Source organism: Xenopus laevis, chromosome 2S (genome assembly GCF_017654675.1).
Source record: "Xenopus laevis strain J_2021 chromosome 2S, Xenopus_laevis_v10.1, whole genome shotgun sequence".
Taxonomy (NCBI): Eukaryota; Metazoa; Chordata; class Amphibia; order Anura; family Pipidae; genus Xenopus; species Xenopus laevis.
The window spans coordinates 61,243,973-61,265,504 of NC_054374.1; positions in this window are offsets into that span (position 1 = coordinate 61,243,973).

The following is a 21,532-nucleotide window of genomic DNA, read 5'->3' on the forward strand; positions in this document are numbered from 1 at the left end:
GCAACGAATGCTCCCTGTCCGTTCAAATGGCGGGGCCGTGGGGCGAGCATTTGAGGTGAATTTGTTGTGCGGTACCCGTTCATCTTGCGAATTAACGTGTACTGGCACACGCTCCCTAACTTTAACAAATTTCTTATTGTGCAGTATATCCTGTCTGTACTGCTCAATAATTATGGCCGCATCCGCAAGGGAAGGTTCCTTGGCTGTGCTTAACCTGATTGCAGTATCAAGATATGGGAACTTTTCCACAAACATGCGGACCATGCCTTGTGGGATTCCCATACCCTGATCTTTAGTAACCCTCCTGTACATCGCTTCAAACCGACTACACAGAGACAAAGGTTCGTCCTGTATAGTGGGCTTGAATTTTGACAGAATATCTGGAGTGACGTCCCAATGCCCTGTTGCCAGTTTCATGAGAATGGAGAGTCTTTCTTCCTTATCATAATACTGTCCATTCATTGGTTGTGTCCTCCCTGTTACCTCATACCTTTGGTTAAAGTGTGTAGGTAACCAAAGTTTAAACAACTCCATGCGATATTTAGGAGCCACTGAATACTTGTTACAATGACCCTCAAAAAGATCACATGAAGTAAATGGATCAACATTAGGATCATATTTTGGGATCTCCTTGCAGATCCGCAACAGGAAATTTATCCTTTCCATACTGGAATGGTTAGGATATACCTCTTCCTGTCTATCCGGACGAGTTGGCGGATTGGAAGTGGAAAATGGCCATCCACTCTCCTGTCCCCAACTGTTGTCCTGTTCCTGGAAGCGGTCGTTCCATCTGTTCTCCCCGGGTGTTGGAGTGAACTGTAGCGACCGTTCCACCTGTCCCCTAGTGTCTATTGCCTCGGATCTTTGATCATTGGGAGACCTTGGCGCTATCGCCGCTGTCTCCCCCTGTGCCGTTCCCGAAACACAAACCTGTTTCGTGGGCACCGTGCTATTAGCACCAGGCCGCGACAGATTGACAATTACCTGCTGCAAATCCGCAATGATTTGTGTTTTTGCAGCCAGATCCTGTCGCAACTGAACAATCACAGCATCAGTAGATACTGCATTGTTCCTCAACTGATTGATTTCAGTGTACAGTCCGAGCAATTCTTTGTCCATGTCAGAGTAGAGGCTCTCTTTATTCGAGAGCCTAGACTCCAACACACAAATTTCCCTGCCCCTCTCCACTGTACACTGGATTTTCTCTTGCACCTGCGTCTCTAGCGCATGTATTTTTGCTATATTTTCTACACAACAATTGCAATGAAAGTTTAGTGCATTTGAAACCTCCCCTGCCTTTCTATTGCTAGCTAGTGTCTCCATGTGTTCTGGCTTCCAAATGATATCCTCAAAGGTGTAAACCAATTTAGCTAACATTTGGAGGCGTTTGTTAGTTTTATTAAAGACACCCCTACTGATACAATTCTTATCATGAGCATATGCCTGGTCCAACAAAGCAGACCATAGCAGCTCAGTAGATTTGTATGCGTTGGGTATTATGGGATTAAAAGTGCTGTGTTTACTCAAGTGTTGAAGTGTGGAAAAAGTCATACTCACTTTTGGTTGAGATGTCATCATTCAATCGGTGCTAACCTTTGTCCTTGCTGCTTGTAGAAGGTCCTTTAACTTCCGGAACGCCTTTCTCCCTACCAGACTAGACTTTTATCATGCTCCGATAACGATGGATCTCTTCTCGTGACGTGATTTTTCCTTTCAGCAATGCGTACGCATCCGTGAAAGGTAATCAAAAATAAATAAAAAATTTTAGTAACAGATAGATTATAGATTCTCTGCTTAAGCGTGATTTACGTTTGGTACTAAACTATAACTCGCGTTACCTGTCCGAATTATCAGGGCAGACATTCAACCTTGTCTCTACCGCCTGATAATCACAGTATAACCGATCCCTAGCCTCAAAACCGAACGCAGAAATAACGCTATATGCAGGGGCCGCTGGCTCGCCAATGTTAAGGGGGTGTATCCGTTATCGCTGTTTATGCAGATGTTCGATACTTAACTCCGCCTATTTATTCCTTAAAGAACTACTCTTAATTGGCCTTTCACTATGTACGCTATATACTGTACTGTACTAACTATCTGCGTGCGATTACTACTCTACTTACCATAATAACAAACACACCACAGAAGTTACAAATAACACAATATATTTAATACGACACTCAACAATAAAAACAGTAACTACCTCTAATGCAGATATACCAATTACACAACATAAAACAACTAAATGAAACAATCCTCATTTACACTAACAATCCCCAAAATTCACCCACAATCTAACTACACATACACAATCACACATGATATAATTGCCCGCCCTTCCTGGTGCTAAACTTTCCCTGAACCAACAAAAGGGAGTTGGGGTACAGGGGATAGGGATCGTTGGTGGGATAATAGGGGTTTGGGTGGGATAGCAGGGGTTTGATCAGCAGGGGTTAATGGAGTAGGGGTTTGATGGGAATGGGAGTTAGTGGGATCGTTGGTGGGATAGCAGGGGTTTGAATGGATGGGATTCGTTGGTGGGATAGCAGTAGGGGTTAATGGGATTCGTTGGTGGGATAGTAGGGGTTGATATACTCAGCCAGGTTTAAATGCTCGTTGTCCAGGGGGGTGATGTTCTCCGGGCGATGCACACAAGAAGAAGAGACCGAGTGCAGCTGCGCCGGGCCTTTTAAACCCTGCTCAGTCCTGCCCAGCAGCATGCACACGCCCCTCCTCCGACACACACACTACTCTAACATGTGGGCCGCATGGTGATAGGAGGATCAAAGCAGATCCTCCGGCCAGACCTTGCCTGGCTTTCCCTCCCTGCTGGGAGGCAGGGAGGGGTTGGGGGGGGATGGGACCCATCCTTCCCTTACAGTTACCATTGCTAGCAAAGTTACATTATTTCTATATCCCAGTACTACCATAGTTACTATTTTTTCCATAGCTACCATTGCTACCATAATTACTATTTTTTCTTTAGTTGGTACCATAGTTACTATTGTTTCCATAATTATCATTGTTACCATAGTTGCCATTGTTTCCATAGTTACCATTGCTATCAAAGATATTATAGTTTCCATAGTTATCATTGCTTCTATAGTTACTATTGTTCCCATTGTTACTAGAGTTACTATTGTTTCCATAGTTACCAATACTATCAGTTACTATTGCTCCCATCGTTACTATTGTTTGCACAGTTTCTATTATTAGAAACTGTGAAAAACCACAAATAATAAAAAATGAAAATCAATTGAAAATGATCTTTGAATATCACTTGCTACATCATACTAAAGGTTAACATAAAGGTGAACAACCTCTTTAAAACAGAGGCAAACAGGAAAAATGAAGCTTCTTCATGTTGGGTCCTTGCAAGGTAGATAATTAGATTATAAGTACACAGATAATTCCCCCTGCATAATTGACTCCTGCTAACAAAGCAAGGACAAAACCTGGAGTAACTTAAATTTCCCTGTTTGCCTTGTTTAGCTCAATGTCTATTGTAATTAAAACAATAGGTAAAAAGTATGTTCACTATTAACCCTATCCATTGGACATTATTGGTAAGTAGCATTTAGGCAATGTATGTTTCGATTTTTTTTTAACATAATTCACAACATAGGCATATAAACCACTAAAAGTTCCAGGATGGACGTAGGGGGCAGTGGCGCTCAATGTAGTGGCTCTCAAGCTCTTATTCTGGGAAATCAGCTGCAGGAAATTCCTCAGGAGCTGGCACATATGGTAACAATGATGTGTGTTAAGCTATTTTGGCTATAATTCATTAGTAGTTACAGTTTTTTTCCAATTCCCTTATTTGTATTTGTAGTCTTTTGTAATTCTGTAGGCAGAAGGTTCCATTCAAAAACTTACCAATATGCATATTTTTTCTTACAGGGAAGTTTATATAGTATAAAGGAAATACAGATCAGGCAACAGTGACAAGCAATGTGTAATTAATTTGGGTGTTAAAAAAGGAAATTAGAAAGTAGTTCATGTTAAAAGGGACCCTGTCACCCAAACATAAAAAAGCAGTTTAGAAAAACTCCTCTTCAAATTCCCAAATTCTTTTTATTTCACAAAATCCACATCTGCTATAGTTGTATGGGGGCTGAAGTCTCATGAGTGGGAGCTCTTAAAATGTTACTGACACTAAAAATTTTCTTTGAAAAATATTAATCTATATTAAAAGTTACATATAGGTCAAGTGGATGTTTTTTTGGTGATAGTTCTACTTTTTTAATAAGTAATTATTACTTGAAGTTTCTAAACCTGACTGTTTTGCCAACCTGACTGTCCCTTCTCAGAGTTTCTAATGCTAACGGACTACTGCTGCACAAATATGGTAGCCCCCTTGTAGAGGAATATGGGGGTAAGAAAGGTAATGTAAAAGCATCAGGCAAGTACTTTTATGGCAAAATTATAAATAACATTCAAAGATATTGTTATAATAGATATAAAAAAGGTTATTTTCTGGTGTCAGTATCTCTTTAACTAATTGTAAAGAGTCCAGCAAATTAATTGTAGGCGTATCCTATAGATCTCCTAATGTAAGGGAGGAGGAGGAGGGTAAGCTCCTGATGCAAACAGAAAAGGCTGCTAGTTTGGGGAAAGTAATGATAATGGGGGATTTTATTACCCAGATATTGACTGGAGCAACAGTACTGTCAGGGCAGTTAATAGAAACAAGTTCATAAACTTGTTGCATGACAATTTTATGGCACAAGTTGTTGATGAGCCAAACAGAAAAAATGCTATTCTGGATCTCAAGATCTCTAATGACCCAGAACGTATAGCAAATGTGCAAGTAATTTAACCCCTGGTAATAGTGACCATAATGCAATCTCATTTAATGTCTGTTGCAAAAAACTAATATACACTGGGGTAACAAAAACCCTGAATTTAAGAAAAGCTATTTTCAGCACCTTAAAGGAAAACTATACCCCCAAACAATGTAATAAACCAACACTAAATCATTTAATAATAAAATACTTTTTTAGTAATATGTGCCATTGGGTAATCATAAATAGAAAATTGCCATTTTAAAAAATAAGGGCCGCCCCTTGGGATCATAGGATTCATATCATACTCAGATCATACGAACAAACTAAACAAACTATACTTCTTAGGTCACATGAGCCAATTAACAGACAGAGTTCTGTCTTTTGCTTCTACACTTCTTCCTGTTACAGTGAGATCTGCAGTATTTCTGGTCAGGTGATCTCTGAGGCAGCACACAGACCATCATGAAATGGTGGTTCAACGCAAGAGATGTAAAAGGGCAATATTTACTTAAATATATATTCCAGCTTGGTAAGATCTTATATGCCACTTAATATGATATAAATCTGTTGATTAAGTATTCATTTTGTGGGTATAGTTTTCCTTTAAGGGCTGCTCTTCAGAGCATTGATTAGGGCATTATGTTTTGTGCTAAAAACACTGAACAGCAATGGCTGTAATTTGAAATGATATTAAATAGTTAATGTTCACAATATATTCCCTTAAGAAGTAAATGTAGAAGCACCAAGAACCACCCTATTTGGCTTAATATAGAAGTAAAGAAGTTAATAGAAAAGAAATAAAGATATTTAAAAACTGTGGGGAAAGAAGCTGCATTTAATGAATATAAATACTATAATAAATGTTGTAAAACAGCAATCCTGAAGACAAAGATAGGAAATGAGGAGCGCATTGTGGCAGAGGTAAATGGCTAACCCCAAAAAGTTTTTGAAGTATATAAATAGTAATAATATGCTGGTTGAGATTGTTGCTCCTTAAAATAATGGTACAAGTATGGTTGTAACAGATACAGAAAAGGCACATATGCTAAATCAGTTCTTTTCTTCAGTGTATACAATTGTGGATTCCCAGGCTTGCTTCATAGCTGCACTGTTGACCCAGTTCATTCTAGTCAGTGGCTCACTTGGGATATGGTTCATAAAGCTTTAATAAAAATGAATGTGAACAAGGTACCAGGGCCAGATGGCATACAACCCCAGGTTCTAAGAGAGCTTAGTTCAATTTTAGACCTGCCTTTATTTCTGATTTTCTCAGATTTTAAAAAACCAGGTGTGAGGGTGCTACAACCACATGGAAGCTTTGACTGCATAATAACTCTTAAACTTTATGCAAAATAACTAAGCTAAAGTAAAAAAAAACAAGAAGGATCACTCCAAGGCTAATTAAAAATAAATTAATATAATGGAAGTGAGATCTGACCAAAATAACTACAAACAAACAAAAGAGAAGGGATTGGTCAATTCACATTCGCAGTCCCCTGTTTCTAAGAAATGTAATATTTATGCAAATACATATATTTTCAAGAACAGTGGTTTTTAGTTATAAAAATATGATCAAAGTTCTGATTACAAAATTGGTAACAGTAGAAGTAACAGATGCTGCTTCATTTTTGGCCCCTTATTTCTCTATAATTGTGGAAATTTTTAACAGATACTATTAAATTGTGTAATGAATGAATGGAATTGGATGCTACATTGGTCTATATAATGGATGCTTAGGCTATGGGCACACAGGCTGTTGGCTCTGGCTGTCAGCTGGAGTATTTTTCCAGGCTCAGGGAAGCAGATCTGCTCATTGCCTCTGCTCCATTGATTTGAATCCGATCAGCCTCTGTGCAGTCACACACAGTGGGGCTGAAGCTGAGGTCAGTGTATCAAATGTTTCATGTACAGTAGCAATACTGTGAATAATGAGAAAAAACTGCATAATTTACCTCAAGCCACTAAGTAATAAAATGAGACTATGAATATAAGAACACAACTGAAAAAGTTAGCTATGAAAACTAGAGAAGGTAAAAACAAAAAACGAAATTGTACAGGTAGTCTATATCATCAGTCAATGAAAATCCAGGCACAATAGAGGTCCAAGGGTTTTCTTGTCAGAAATATAAAATTGGTTATTAGTGAAAATCTCAGGTGAACATATTCACAAACAAAGTAATATGGTAGATGTTGGATCCAAGCATTCATACTCCAAACTTTCAGAAATCTGTCATGGGATACTGTCCTGGGAAAAACATTTTTTTTTTTTCAAAATGTATCAGTTAATAGTGCGGCTCCAGCAGAATTCTGCACTGTAATCCATTTCTCAAAAGAGCAAACAGATTTTTTTTATATTCAATTTTGAAATCTGACATGGGGCTAGACATATTGTCAATTTCCCAGCTGCCCCAAGTCATGTGACTTGTGCTCTGATAAACTTCAATCACTCTTTACTGCTGCACTGCAAGTTGGAGTGATATCACCCCCTCCCTTCCCCCCCCCCAGCAGCCAAACAAAAAAACAATGGGAAGGTAACCAGATAACAGCTCCCTAACACAAGATAACAGCTGCCTGGTAGATCTAAGAACAGCACTCAATAGTAAAAACCCATGTCCCACTGAGACACATTCAGTTACATTGAGAAGGAAAAACAGCAGCCTGCCAGAAAGCATTTCTCTCCTAAAGTGCAGGCACAAGTCACATGAACAGGGGCAGCTCGGAAATTGACAAAATGTCTAGCCCCATGTCAGATTTCAAAATTGAATATAAAAAATCTGTTTGCTCTTTTGAGAAATGGATTTCAGTGCAGAATTCTGATGGAGTAGCACTATTAACTGATGCGTTTTGAAAAAAAGCATGTTTTCCGATGACAGAATCCCTTTAAATGTTTTTTGTTGAGTTTTTCCAGTCAGGCCCCAATTTAATCCTTCAGCGCCCTTAGGCAGCCAGGTCCTAGCATCCTCCCGGTTTTCTGTACCGCCCCCATAAGCGCACACACCAGTTCACTGGGGAGCTGCGGCTCCCCTATGATTCTTAGGATGCAGCTGGGCGACATGCCTCCCCTGGAATTTTGCCGCCCTAGGCCCAGGCCTTTGTGACCTTGCCACAAATCCAGGCCTGTTTCCAGTAAAACATACAGGACAATTTAACATTACTATTAATTCCAAAAGTACATACAATTAAGGCTTAAGGCATACCATTGTGGATCTTCAGCAGGAGGAGAATACACCCATTTCCAAAAACTGGTAACAATGGGACAGGTCCACCATATACTGTATAGTACATTGAACCAGATTGCAGAAATAACACAGTTTGCACTAGCATTTTGTACATACTGAGTATTCTTTTGGGGGTCAAATACCATCTTAGTAGGACTTTATGTGAGTGCTCCAATAATATTGTAAGGGTGGTCCTGAGGACTAGTTATTTTACAGGAACAGTTATACAACAAAGTTATCAAGCAAGTAGGGTGAGAGGCAAGTAGGGCAAGAGGCTTGTATACACCATCTCTTAAAAAAGGACATGTTACTGGATGCATTCAACCACTGGATGTAGCACCATAATGTAAAAGGTGATTTGTCCTAAAATATTCATTTGTAGGGAGTTGTAACTGATCTTGAAGGTACATGGGGGGTCACTGGGCCTGGGACTGTAAAAAGATCTTAACTAATTTGTTGTCACGCCACCACTTAAAAACGATTTTGACCTTGGGTGAATGCGGCGTACTTAAATATGGGGCCTCAGAAGACCAAGGGGTCATGAGACCTGATGAATATTTGATGGGACCATATTAGGATTCAGCAGTGTCGGGATCACAAAAATGCAGACCCAAATGTAAAGTAAGTATAGCAGTAAGCTGCACATGGTAAAAACAGAGAGCCTCACTTTCCTCACCAGCCTCATGGTTTGCAGGTTAAGCTATTTAAAGAGTAGGAGCCTTTTACATACCTAAAGGACTGTTGGTATCAATTTGTTTTGTATTTAATTTTGAGCTATGAGACAGGGCTGCATTGACAGGTCATGCACAAAATTTGTGCAATAACCTAAATCTCTTTCTTTTCATAGTACATTGAATATAAGTTTATACGCAATTTTTTGTATGAATACATTTAGAATATTAAGACGTTTATACATAAATGAAACCTAAAAAAACAACGCCTCAAGAGCTTTTCTCAAGGAGACTTAAAACTGTTTACACTCATAATTAACAAAGTATTATATTTCTGTTCTCTGGTTCAATGTCCTTCCTGTTCACTCCATGTAAAAGAAACATAATTTTTCCTGTTATCTTGGGAACTTGATTGGTTTCATTCCCAAATGCATCATAATGTCTTTAAAGTTAAGTCTTTCTGTGTGAGATTTAATAGGGAGGAAGCACAAATAATGAATACGAGAGAGTTCTGCAATTCCTTGTAACAGCTGATGTAATATGTATTTGGCTAAAACATGGGAGTCAGCCTGTGAAGTTCAGGGAGAAAGGGGAGTAAGATATCGAGGTTAGGGAAAAAGTTTTGCGAAAACACCAAGGAATACATGACTCAGCAGGGGGAAATTGGGTCAAATAGCTCCATTCAAATACCCAATCCTGCAGTGAAGTACATATATTATATTACTATATAATTACTGTATAATTCCTTCTACACATGTCTAAATCCCCTCTCAACCTAACTATTGTTGCATCAAAGAGGACATCACATGGTTGATATTTTTTGCTTATGCAATACCAAAGCCAGTGTTCCATCTTATTTCTGGTAGGCTGTGAGTGCAGTGCTGAGGGTGGCTGAATGGGTTATATTATTTTTGGCATTTTTCATGTTTTGTTGCCTCACAACCTGGAATTATAATGGACTGTTTGAGAGTTTGTACCATTTTATTTACAGAACATGCCTACAACTTTGAACAACAAATAGGACAAAATAACAGAAATCTTCAGTGTGCATAATTATTCACCCCCCCTAAAGTCAGTACTCTGTAGAGCCACCTTTTGCGGTAATTACAGCGCAAGTCACTTTGGATAAGTCTCTAAGAGCTTGCCACATCTTGCCAATGGAATTTTTGCCCATTCTTCAAGGCCAAAACTGCTCCAGCTCCTTTATGTTGGATGGTTTTGGTTTGTGAACAGCAATCTTCAAGTCTGGCCACAGATTCTCAATTGGATTGAGGTCTGGACTTTGACTAGGCCATTCCAACACATTTAAATGTTTCCCCTTAAACCACTCGAATGTTGCTTTAGCAGTATGCTTGGGGTCATCGTCCTGATGAAAGGTGAACTACATCCCAGTCTCAAATCACAGGCAGACTGACACAGGTTTTGCTCAAGAATATCCCTGTATTTAATAACATCCATCTTTCCCTCGACATGGACCAGTTTCCCAGTTCCTGCTGCTGAAAAACATCCCCACAGCATGATGCTGCCACCACCATGTTTCACTGTGGCGATGGTGTTCTTGGGGTAATGGGATGTGGTGGGTTTGCGCCAGACATAGCATTTTCCATGGTGGCTGAAAAGTTAAATTTTAGTCTCATCTGTTAAGAGCACCTTCCATACATTTGGGGAGTCTTTGCCTTTTGGCAAACTCAAAACATGCCTTCTTATTTTTAACTTTAAGTAATGGCTCTTTTTCTGGCCACTCTTCCATAAAGCCCAGCTCTATGGAGTGTACATCTTATTGTGGTCCTATGGACATATACTCCAGTCTCTCCAGCTGTGGAAATCTGCAACTCCTTTAGGGTTACCTTTGGTCTCTGTGCTGCCTCTCTGATTAATGCCCTCCTTGCCCGGTCTGTGAGTTTTGGTGGGCAGCCCTCTCTTGGCAGGTTTGTTGTGGTACCGTGTAAGAAAAGGTGTGTTTATACTGACAGATCATGTGAGACTTAGATTGCACACAGGTGGACTCCATTTCACTAATTATGTGACTTCTGAAGGTAATTGGTTGCACCAGGATTTTTTACTGGCTTTATGGCAAAGGAGGTGAATACATATGCACATGCCAATTTTCAGTTTTTAATTTTTTTTTAATTCCTTTTTATTTACAGGTTGAAATGTAACAAAATAGGTAAAAAGCCAATGGGGGTGAATACATTTGCAGGACAGTGTATATATAGTCCGTCCAGTGAAGTACAGCACTCAACAGGTCTTGTGCAAGCAAAAATAAGTTTTTTATAATGTCATTTACAAACCGGACGTTTGGGTCACTATAGTTGTTTCCACTATAGTCTTTATTTAAAGGGGAATTGTAATAACTATAAACATGCAACCAAACTGTGGAAGTGGAAAATGTAAAAAAGTGCCTATTTATGTGCTCTATTAACCTGCAAATACCTGCTGCAAATAACTCAGTACAGTGGTTCCACATGCTGAAAGCAAATTTGGACTAATAATCTTGAGTTATTAGTCTAAATGAAGTTGCTTCGATTGCACCTTCGCTTTTTGTAGCGTTGGGTGCAGTTTGCTTCCCCACTGCCAAGGGAACTGGAGATTGCCAAAGAAACTGTGCTGTAGCACTCCCAAAATGGTGATTAATCCGTGTTTATGAGTGCCAGAAAAATAGGCAACGTCCTGCCCTTTCTCAAGCACAAAATCACAAGAACAAAATATATTCTTAAATAAACTTTGGAGATTGAAGTTGATCCACTCATTGGTACAGGTGAAATCATGAATATACCCCAAATTTGTTTATTTAAGAATATATGTTGTTCTTGGGATTTTGTGCTTTTCTGTGTAATAACACCCTTTTTTAAGTTTCTTGACAGCTTCTGATTTTGGGATTACTGGTGTTTTTGAATTATAGACATCAGACCCAAGATAAGAGCAAATATGGTCAATATGTGAGTAGTCATAATTAATAAATTAATAAAAGTGGAACACTAAGGGGCAGATTTATCAAGGCTCGAAGTGAATTCGAGGAAATTTTCGAAGTAAAAAAATTCTAAATTCGAGTAATTTTTTGGATACTTCAACCATCGAATAGTATACTACGACTTAGAATTTACTTTGAATTTAATTCAAAGTAAAATAGTTTGAATATTCAAATATTCGATAATCTAAGTACTGTCTCTTTAAAAAAAACTTCGACTTCAATAGTTCGCCAAATTAAACCTGCCAAAGTGCTATGTTAGCCTATGGGGACCTTCTAATGCATTTTTCAAGTTTTTTGTAGTTGAAGTAAAATCGAATGATTTTACTTCAACCGCAAAACGGTCAAATTCAGTAAAAAAAACTTCGACTTAGATATTTGAAGTCGAAGTATAGCCATTCGATGGTCGAATTTGAAGTATATTTCACTTCAAAATTCGACCTTTGATAAATCTGCCACTATACAAATACTGTGAATGAAAAATAATCTTGGGATTCATATGAACCTATGGATTAATGGGACACTAACATGATGGACAAAAAATTTTTTACTCATGGGTAGAGATGGCGCGAACTGTTCGCCGGCGAACTTGTTCGCGCGAACATCGGGTGTTCGCGCTCGCCGGAAGTTCGCGAACGTCGCGCGACGTTCGCCATTTTGGGTTCGCCATTGTTGGCGCTTTTTTTTGCCCTCTCACCCCAGACCAGCAGGTACATGGCAGCCAATCAGGAAGCTCTCCCCTGGACCACTCCCCTTCCCTATAAAAACCGAAGCCCTGCAGCGTTTTTTCACTCTGCCTGTGTGTGCTGAAGAGATAGTGTAGGGAGAGAGCTGCTGCCTGTTAGTGATTTCAGGGACAGTTGAAAGTTTGCTGGCTAGTAATCGTTTTGATACTGCTCTGTTATTGGAGGGACAGAAGTCTGCAGGGGTTTGAGGGACATTTAAGCTTAGGTAGCTTTGCTGGCTAGTAATCTACCTTCTACTGCAGTGCTCTGTATGTAGCTGCAGTGGGCAGCTGTCCTGCTTCTGATCTCATCTGCTGACTGCTGCAATAACAGTAGTCCTTGTAAGGACTGCTTTTATTTATTTTTTTGTTGTTTTACTACTACTACTACTACTACTATAAGAGCCCAGTGCTATTAGTCTAGCAGTGTTGGGGAGTGGGACTGGTGTGCTAATCTGCTGCTCCTAGTAGTTCAGCAGCACCAACTTTAATTTTTTTTTTTAATATTCATTTTTTTTTATTTTACTTTTTTTTATTTTACTACCGCTGTAGTAGTGTATAAGTTGACCTTTTAGGCATTATTTGCCCTGTAGGCATTTTTTGCCCAGTGTGTTATTCAACCAACTGCCATCTAGCTGTGTGACCTTGTTCACATTCTGTCTAAATATCCGCTGTAGTAGTGTATACGTTGATCTTGTGGGCAGTATTTGCACAGTGTTTTCTTCAAACCGCCATCTAGCTGTGTGAGCTTGTTCACATTTTGTCTAAATATTGATAATATTATCGTCTCTAGAAAAACCACTTGAGTTACTTTTTTTCAAGCAGCATTCATATATTTTACGTAATCCGTATCCACCGCTGTAGTAGTGTATACGTTGACCTTGTAGGCATTATTTGCACAGTGTTTTCTTCAAACCGCCATCTAGCTGTGTGAGCTTGTTCACATTTTGTCTAAATATTGATAATATTATCGTCTCTAGAAAAACCACTTGAGTTACTTTTTTCAAGCAGCATTCATATATTTTACGTAATCCGTATCCACCGCTGTAGTAGTGTATACGTTGACCTTGTAGGCATTGTTTGCCCAGTTTTTTTGGCCGCAGCCACTGAAGCACAGAGGCCAGAAAAAATATGCCATATAAATGCTGAAAATAGTCATTTTTTGCCATACGTTGACTCAACGTATATGGCAAAAAATTACTATTTTCAGCATTTATATGGCATATTTTTTCTGGCAACTGTGCTTCAGTGGCTGCGACCAAAAAAACTGGGCAAACAATGCCTACAAGGTCAACGTATGGCAAAAAATGACTATTTTCAGCATTTATATGGCATATTTTTTCTGGCAACTGTGCTTCAGTGGCTGCAACCAAAAAAACTGGGCAAACAATGTCTACAAGGTCAACGTATGGCGAAAAATTACTATTTTCAGCATTTATATGGCATATTTTTTCTGGCAACTGTGCTTCAGTGGCTGCGTCCAAAAAAACTGGGCAAACAATGCCTACAAGGTCAACGTATGGCAGTTGTTTAAAGAGAACAGTAGATTACTAGCCAGCAAAGCTACCTATGCTAAAATGTCCCTCAAATCCCTGCAGACTTCTGTCCCTCCAATACAGAGCAGTATCAAGCAGATTACTAGCCAGCAAACTTACTATCATCTGTCCCTGAAATCACTAACAGCTCTCCCCCTACACTATCTCTTCCAAGCACACACAGGCAGATTTTTCAGATACATTTTTGCCCTTGATCCCCCTCTGGCATGCCACTGTCCAGGTCGTTGCACCCTTTAAACAACTTTAAAATCATTTTTCTGGCCAGAAATGTCTTTTTTAGATGTTAAAGTTCGCCTTCCCATTGAAGTCTATGGGGTTCGCGAACCGTTCGCGAACCGCTCGAATTTTTGCGCAAGTTCGCGAATATGTTCGCGAACTTTTTTTCCGACGTTCGCTACATCCCTACTCATGGGATCTTGTGAATTAGGAATAATGTTTTGTGAGCATCTTGAATTATTGTTATCACATTTATAAGAAGCTATATACAGTATGTTTAACACGTGATATTTTAAACACTTGTGATATTGTAATACTAAGAATTATGGGAGTTGTAACTGTGTGTGAATGGGTGGAGTTTGCATCCTCTTCCCCAAGTTACACTAATTTAATCGAGTGTGTTGCATAAGAATGTAGGCTTGAGAAAGGACAGGAGCTTGAAATGTTGCCTATTTTTCTGGCACAAATAAAGACTGATTAATCACCATATTTGGAGTGCTGCAGTGCAATTTCTATCATATCTTGAGTAAATTACAGAATCACAATTTGAAGACGCAAAAACAATGTTAGGTCAAGGATCACACAAACCAAACATTCAAATTAATAAATAAAAAACTGTCTGAACACAGGTTTAGCAAACAATTTATTTTAATAACACATACTCTGTTTGCTGGCAAACAAATAAGTACATAGACTTGCTTTTGGTACAGCACAGTCCAACTCTTCCATGTAGTGGGTCAGTCGCTGATACGCTAAATATTTGTAGGTTTATTTATATCAAAATGATGATGTCATACACCATAATTGGTGGATTCTATTGGTAAAAATGGGGCTGTAAAAATACCTAGTCACTCAAGGCTTGGTGTCTCTCAAGTAGAGATGTCGCGAACTGTTCGCCGGCGAACTTGTTCGCGCGAACATCGGGTGTTCGCGCTCGCCGGAAGTTCGCGAACGTCGCGCGACGTTCGCCATTTTGGGTTCGCCATTGTTGGCGCTTTTTTTTGCCCTCTCACCCCAGACCAGCAGGTACATGGCAGCCAATCAGGAAGCTCTCCCCTGGACCACTCCCCTTCCCTATAAAAACCGAAGCCCTGCAGCGTTTTTTCACTCTGCCTGTGTGTGCTGAAGAGATAGTGTAGGGAGAGAGCTGCTGCCTGTTAGTGATTTCAGGGACAGTTGAAAGTTTGCTGGCTAGTAATCGTTTTGATACTGCTCTGTTATTGGAGGGACAGAAGTCTGCAGGGGTTTGAGGGACATTTAAGCTTAGGTAGCTTTGCTGGCTAGTAATCTACCTTCTACTGCAGTGCTCTGTATGTAGCTGCAGTGGGCAGCTGTCCTGCTTCTGATCTCATCTGCTGACTGCTGCAATAACAGTAGTCCTTGTAAGGACTGCTTTTATTTATTTTTTTGTTGTTTTACTACTACTACTACTGCTACTACTATAAGAGCCCAGTGCTATTAGTCTAGCAGTGTTGGGGAGTGGGACTGGTGTGCTAATCTGCTGCTCCTAGTAGTTCAGCAGCACCAACTTTAATTTTTTTTTTTAATATTCATTTTTTTTTATTTTACTTTTTTTTATTTTACTACCGCTGTAGTAGTGTATAAGTTGACCTTTTAGGCATTATTTGCCCTGTAGGCATTATTTGCACACTGTTTTCTTCAACCCGCCATCGAGCTGTGTGACCTTGTTCCCATTCTGTCTAAATATCCATAATATTACCGTCTCCAGAAAAAACACCGGAGTCACTTTTTTCAAGCAGCATTCATATATTTTACGTAATCCGTATCCACCGCTGTAGTAGTGTATACGTTGGCCTTGTAGGCATTATTTGCACACTGTTTTCTTCAACCCGCCATCGAGCTGTGTGACCTTGTTCCCATTCTGTCTAAATATCCATAATATTACCGTCTCCAGAAAAAACACCGGAGTCACTTTTTTCAAGCAGCATTCATATATTTTACGTAATCCGTATCCACCGCTGTAGTAGTGTATACGTTGGCCTTGTAGGCATTATTTGCACACTGTTTTCTTCAACCCGCCATCGAGCTGTGTGACCTTGTTCCCATTCTGTCTAAATATCCATAATATTACCGTCTCCAGAAAAAACACCGGAGTCACTTTTTTCAAGCAGCATTCATATATTTTACGTAATCCGTATCCACCGCTGTAGTAGTGTATACGTTGGCCTTGTAGGCATTATTTGCACACTGTTTTCTTCAACCCGCCATCGAGCTGTGTGACCTTGTTCACATTCTGTCTAAATATCCATAATATTACCGTCTCCAGAAAAAACACCGGAGTCACTTTTTTCAAGCAGCCATAATATATTTTACGTAATCCGTATCCACCGCTGTAGTAGTGTATACGTTGACCTTGTAGGCATTATTTGCACACTGTTTTCTTCAACCCGCCATCGAGCTGTGTGACCTTGTTCACATTTTGTCTAAATATTGATAATATTATCGTCTCTAGAAAAACCACTTGAGTTACTTTTTTTCAAGCAGCATTCATATATTTTACGTAATCCGTATCCACCGCTGTAGTAGTGTATACGTTGACCTTGTAGGCATTATTTGCACAGTGTTTTCTTCAACCCGCCATCGAGCTGTGTGAGCTTGTTCACATTCTGTCTAAATATCCATAATATTACCGTCTCCAGAAAAAACACCGGAGTCACTTTTTTCAAGCAGCATTCATATATTTTACGTAATCCGTATCCACCGCTGTAGTAGTGTATACGTTGACCTTGTAGGCATTATTTGCACACTGTTTTCTTCAACCCGCCATCGAGCTGTGTGAGCTTGTTCACATTTTGTCTAAATATTGATAATATTATCGTCTCTAGAAAAACCACTTGAGTTACTTTTTTTCAAGCAGCATTCATATATTTTACGTAATCCGTATCCACCGCTGTAGTAGTGTATACGTTGACCTTGTAGGCATTATTTGCACAGTGTTTTCTTCAACCCGCCATCGAGCTGTGTGACCTTGTTCACATTTTGTCTAAATATTGATAATATTATCGTCTCTAGAAAAACCACTTGAGTTACTTTTTTTCAAGCAGCATTCATATATTTTACGTAATCCGTATCCACCGCTGTAGTAGTGTATACGTTGACTTTGTAGGCATTATTTGCACAGTGTTTTCTTCAACCCGCCATCTAGCTGTGTGTATTATCGTTTCCAGAAAAACCAACTGAGTTTTTGTTGTTGTTGTTGTTTTTTTAAAAATAATGCCAGGCAAAGGCAGGCCGCCACGCAGAGGCCGTGCTAGGGGCCGTGCTGCTATGCAATCCTGTGGCCCTAGCAAATTGCCCAGTTTTAAAAAGCCAATGACCCTGAACTCCCAAAATGCTGAAGAGGTAGTTGACTGGCTTACACAGCACACCCCATCCTCTACCGTTTCTAACTTTACCACAACATCCTCCTCATCCTCCACTGCTATGGCCACCCCACGTAACACTTCCTCCACCACCGGTGCCCCTTCTTCACTGGGGTCAGAGGAGTTATTTTCCAATGAGTTTCTTGAACTGAGTAATGCGCAACCATTATTGCCAGAAGAAGATGAAGGAGATGAGGACCTTACACCAGATTTAATTCTGGCAGAGAACACGATAGAGATGGACATAATGAGTGATGAGGAGGAGGTCCCCGCTGCTGCTTCCTTCTGTGTAGGGATGTAGCGAACGTCGGAAAAAAAGTTCGCGAACATATTCGCGAACTTGCGCAAAAACGCGAGCGGTTCGCGAACGGTTCGCGAACCCCATAGACTTCAATGGGAAGGCGAACTTTAACATCTAGAAAAGACATTTCTGGCCAGAAAAATGATTTTAAAGTTGTTTAAAGGGTGCAACGACCTGGACAGTGGCATGCCAGAGGGGATCAAGGGCAAAAATGTATCTGAAAAATCTGCCTGTGTGTGCTTGGAAGAGATAGTGTAGGGGGAGAGCTGTTAGTGATTTCAGGGACAGATGATAGTAAGTTTGCTGGCTAGTAATCTGCTTGATACTGCTCTGTATTGGAGGGACAGAAGTCTGCAGGGATTTGAGGGACATTTTAGCTTAGGTAGCTTTGCTGGCTAGTAATCTACTGTTCTCTTTAAACAACTGCCATACGTTGACCTTGTAGGCATTGTTTGCCCAGTTTTTTTGGACGCAGCCACTGAAGCACAGTTGCCAGAAAAAATATGCCATATAAATGCTGAAAATAGTCATTTTTCGCCATACGTTGACCTTGTAGACATTGTTTGCCCAGTTTTTTTGGACGCAGCCACTGAAGCACAGTTGCCAGAAAAATTATGCCATATAAATGCTGAAAATATAAATTTTTTTGGTTGCAGCCACTGAAGCACAGAGGCCAGAAAAATTATGCCATATAAATGCAGAAAATATGCATTTATTTGGTCGCAGCCACTGAAGCACAGTTGACAGAAAAATTATGCCATATAAATGCTGAAAATATAAACTTTTTTGGTTGCAGCCACTGAAGCACAGAGGCCAGAAAAATTATGCCATATAAATGCAGAAAACATGCATTTTTTTGGTCGCAGCCACTGAAGCACAGTTGACAGAAAAATTATGCCATATAAATGCAGAAAATATAAATTTTTTTGGTTGCAGCCACTGAAGCACAGAGGCCAGAAAAATTATGCCATATAAATGCAGAAAATATGCATTTTTTTGGTCGCAGCCACTGAAGCACAGTTGCCAGAAAAAATATGCCATATAAATGCTGAAAATAGTCATTTTTTGCCATATACGTTGAGTCAACGTATGGCAAAAAATGACTATTTTCAGCATTTATATGGCATATTTTTTCTGGCCTCTGTGCTTCAGTGGCTGCGGCCAAAAAAACTGGGCAAACAATGCCTACAAGGTCAACGTCGTTGACCTTGTAGGCATTGTTTGCCCAGTTTTTTTGGCCGCAGCCACTGAAGCACAGAGGCCAGAAAAAATATGCCATATAAATGCTGAAAATAGTCATTTTTTTTGGTCGCAGCCACTGAAGCACAGTTGCCAGAAAAATTATGCCATATAAATGCTGAAAATATAAATTTTTTTGGTTGCAGCCACTGAAGCACAGAGGCCAGAAAAATTATGCCATATAAATGCAGAAAATATGCATTTTTTTGGTTGCAGCCACTGAAGCACAGAGGCCAGAAAAATTATGCCATATAAATGCAGAAAATATGCATTTTTTTGGATGCAGCCACTGAAGCACAGTTGCCAGAAAAAATATGCCATATAAATGCTGAAAATAGTCATTTTTTGCCATACGTTGACCTTGTAGACATTGTTTGCCCAGTTTTTTTGGTTGCAGCCACTGAAGCACAGAGGCCAGAAAAAATTAAACCAGTAGGGTTTGCACCCTAGTTTGTAACGGTGGCGGAGGGAGGAGGAGGACGCTAAAGGACAGCTGTGTGTGGAGTCATGAGGCTTGAAGAGAAGGACAGCTGCATAGAAGTCAGAACAAGTCTTCCGGCGTGCAGTAACCCTCCGAGATCCACCCCTCATTCATTTTAATAAAGGTCAGGTAATCGACACTTTTGTGACCTAGGCGAGTTCTCTTCTCAGTTACAATCCCTCCTGCTGCACTGAAGGTCCTTTCTGAGAGCACACTTGAGGCTGGGCAAGACAAGAGGTTCATGGCAAATTGTGACAGCTCTGGCCACAGATCAAGCCTGCGCACCCAGTAGTCCAGGGGTTCATCGCTCCTCAGAGTGTCGATATCTGCAGTTAATGCCAGGTAGTCCGCTACCTGCCGGTCGAGGCGTTCTTTGAGGGTGGATCCAGAAGGGTTGTGGCGCTGCCTTGGACAGAAAAACATTTGCATGTCTGACGTTACAGACTGGCCAAAGGGCTTTGTCCTTGCAGGTGTGCTCGTGGCAGGATTACTGGCACCTCTGCCCCTGGAATGTTGATGAGTTCCTGAAGTGACATCACCCTTAAAAGCATTGTACAACATGTTTTGCAGGCTGGTTTGTAAATGCCGCATCTTTTCGGACTTGTGGTATGTTGGTAACATTTCTGACACTTTATGCTTGTACCGAGGGTCTAGTAGCGTTGCGACCCAGTACAGGTCCTTCTCCTTAAGCCTCTTGATACGGGGGTCCTTCAACAGGCATGACAGCATGAAAGACCCCATTCTCACAAGGTTGGATGCAGAGCTATCCATCTCCGCTTCCTCATTATCAAGGACTGCATCATCCACGGTCTCCTCCCCCAGCCACGTACAAGACCAGGGGTCCCCAAAAGGTCACCACTAGCCCCCTGGGAAGCCTGCTCCTGTTGGTCCTCCTCCTCCTCCTCCTCCACAAAGCCACCTTCCTCCTCTGACTCCACTTCTGGCACCTCTCCCTGCGTTGCAGCAGGTGCCTGGGTTCGTTCTGGTGATTCCGACCAGAAATCGTGCGCTTCCAGCTCCTCGTCACGCTGGTCTACAGCCTCATCTGTCACTCGTCGCACGGCACGCTCCAGGAAGAAAGCGAAGGGTATTAGGTCGCTGATGGTGCCTTCGGTGCGACTGACCATATTTGTCACCTCTTCAAAAGGTCGCATGAGCCTGCAGGCATCGCGCATAAGCACCCAGTAACGGGGGAAAAAAATCCCCAGCTGTGCAGATCCAGTCCTACCACCCAGTTCAAAAAGGTACTCGTTGACGGCCCTTTGTTGTTGCAGCAGACGTTCCAACATAAGGAGCGTTGAATTCCAGCGAGTCTGGCTGTCAGAAATCAAACGCCTGACTGGCATGTTGTAGCGCTGCTGAATGTCAGCAAGGCGTGCCATGGCTGTGTAGGAACGTCTGAAATGGGCCGACACCTTTCTGGACTGGGTGAGAACGTCCTGGAATCCTGGGTACTTGGAGACAAAACGTTGGACTATTAAATTTAACACATGTGCCATGCAGGGCACATGTGTTAAATTGCCTAGTCTCAACGCTGCCAACAGATTGCTTCCATTGTCACACACCACTTTTCCGATCTGCAGTTGGTGTGGGGTCAGCCACCGATCGGCCTGTGACTGCAGAGATGACAGGAGTACAGATCCGGTATGGTTTTTGCTTTCCAGGCACGTCATCCCCAAGACAGCGTGACAACGGCGTACCTGGCACGTCGAATAGCCTAGGGGGAGCTGGGGGTGCACAGGTGTGGAGGAGGAGAAGGAGGACCCAGCAGCAGAGTAAGAAGAAGAAGAAGACGAGGTAGAGAGCGATGGAGGAGTAGAGGTGGTGGCAGAACCGCGTGCAATCCGTGGCGGTGACACCAACTCCACTGTTGTTGTTGAGCTACCCATTCCCTGCTTCCCAGCCATTACCAAGTTCACCCAGTGGGCAGTGTAGGTGACATACCTGCCCTGACCATGCTTGGAGGACCATGCGTCAGTAGTCATATG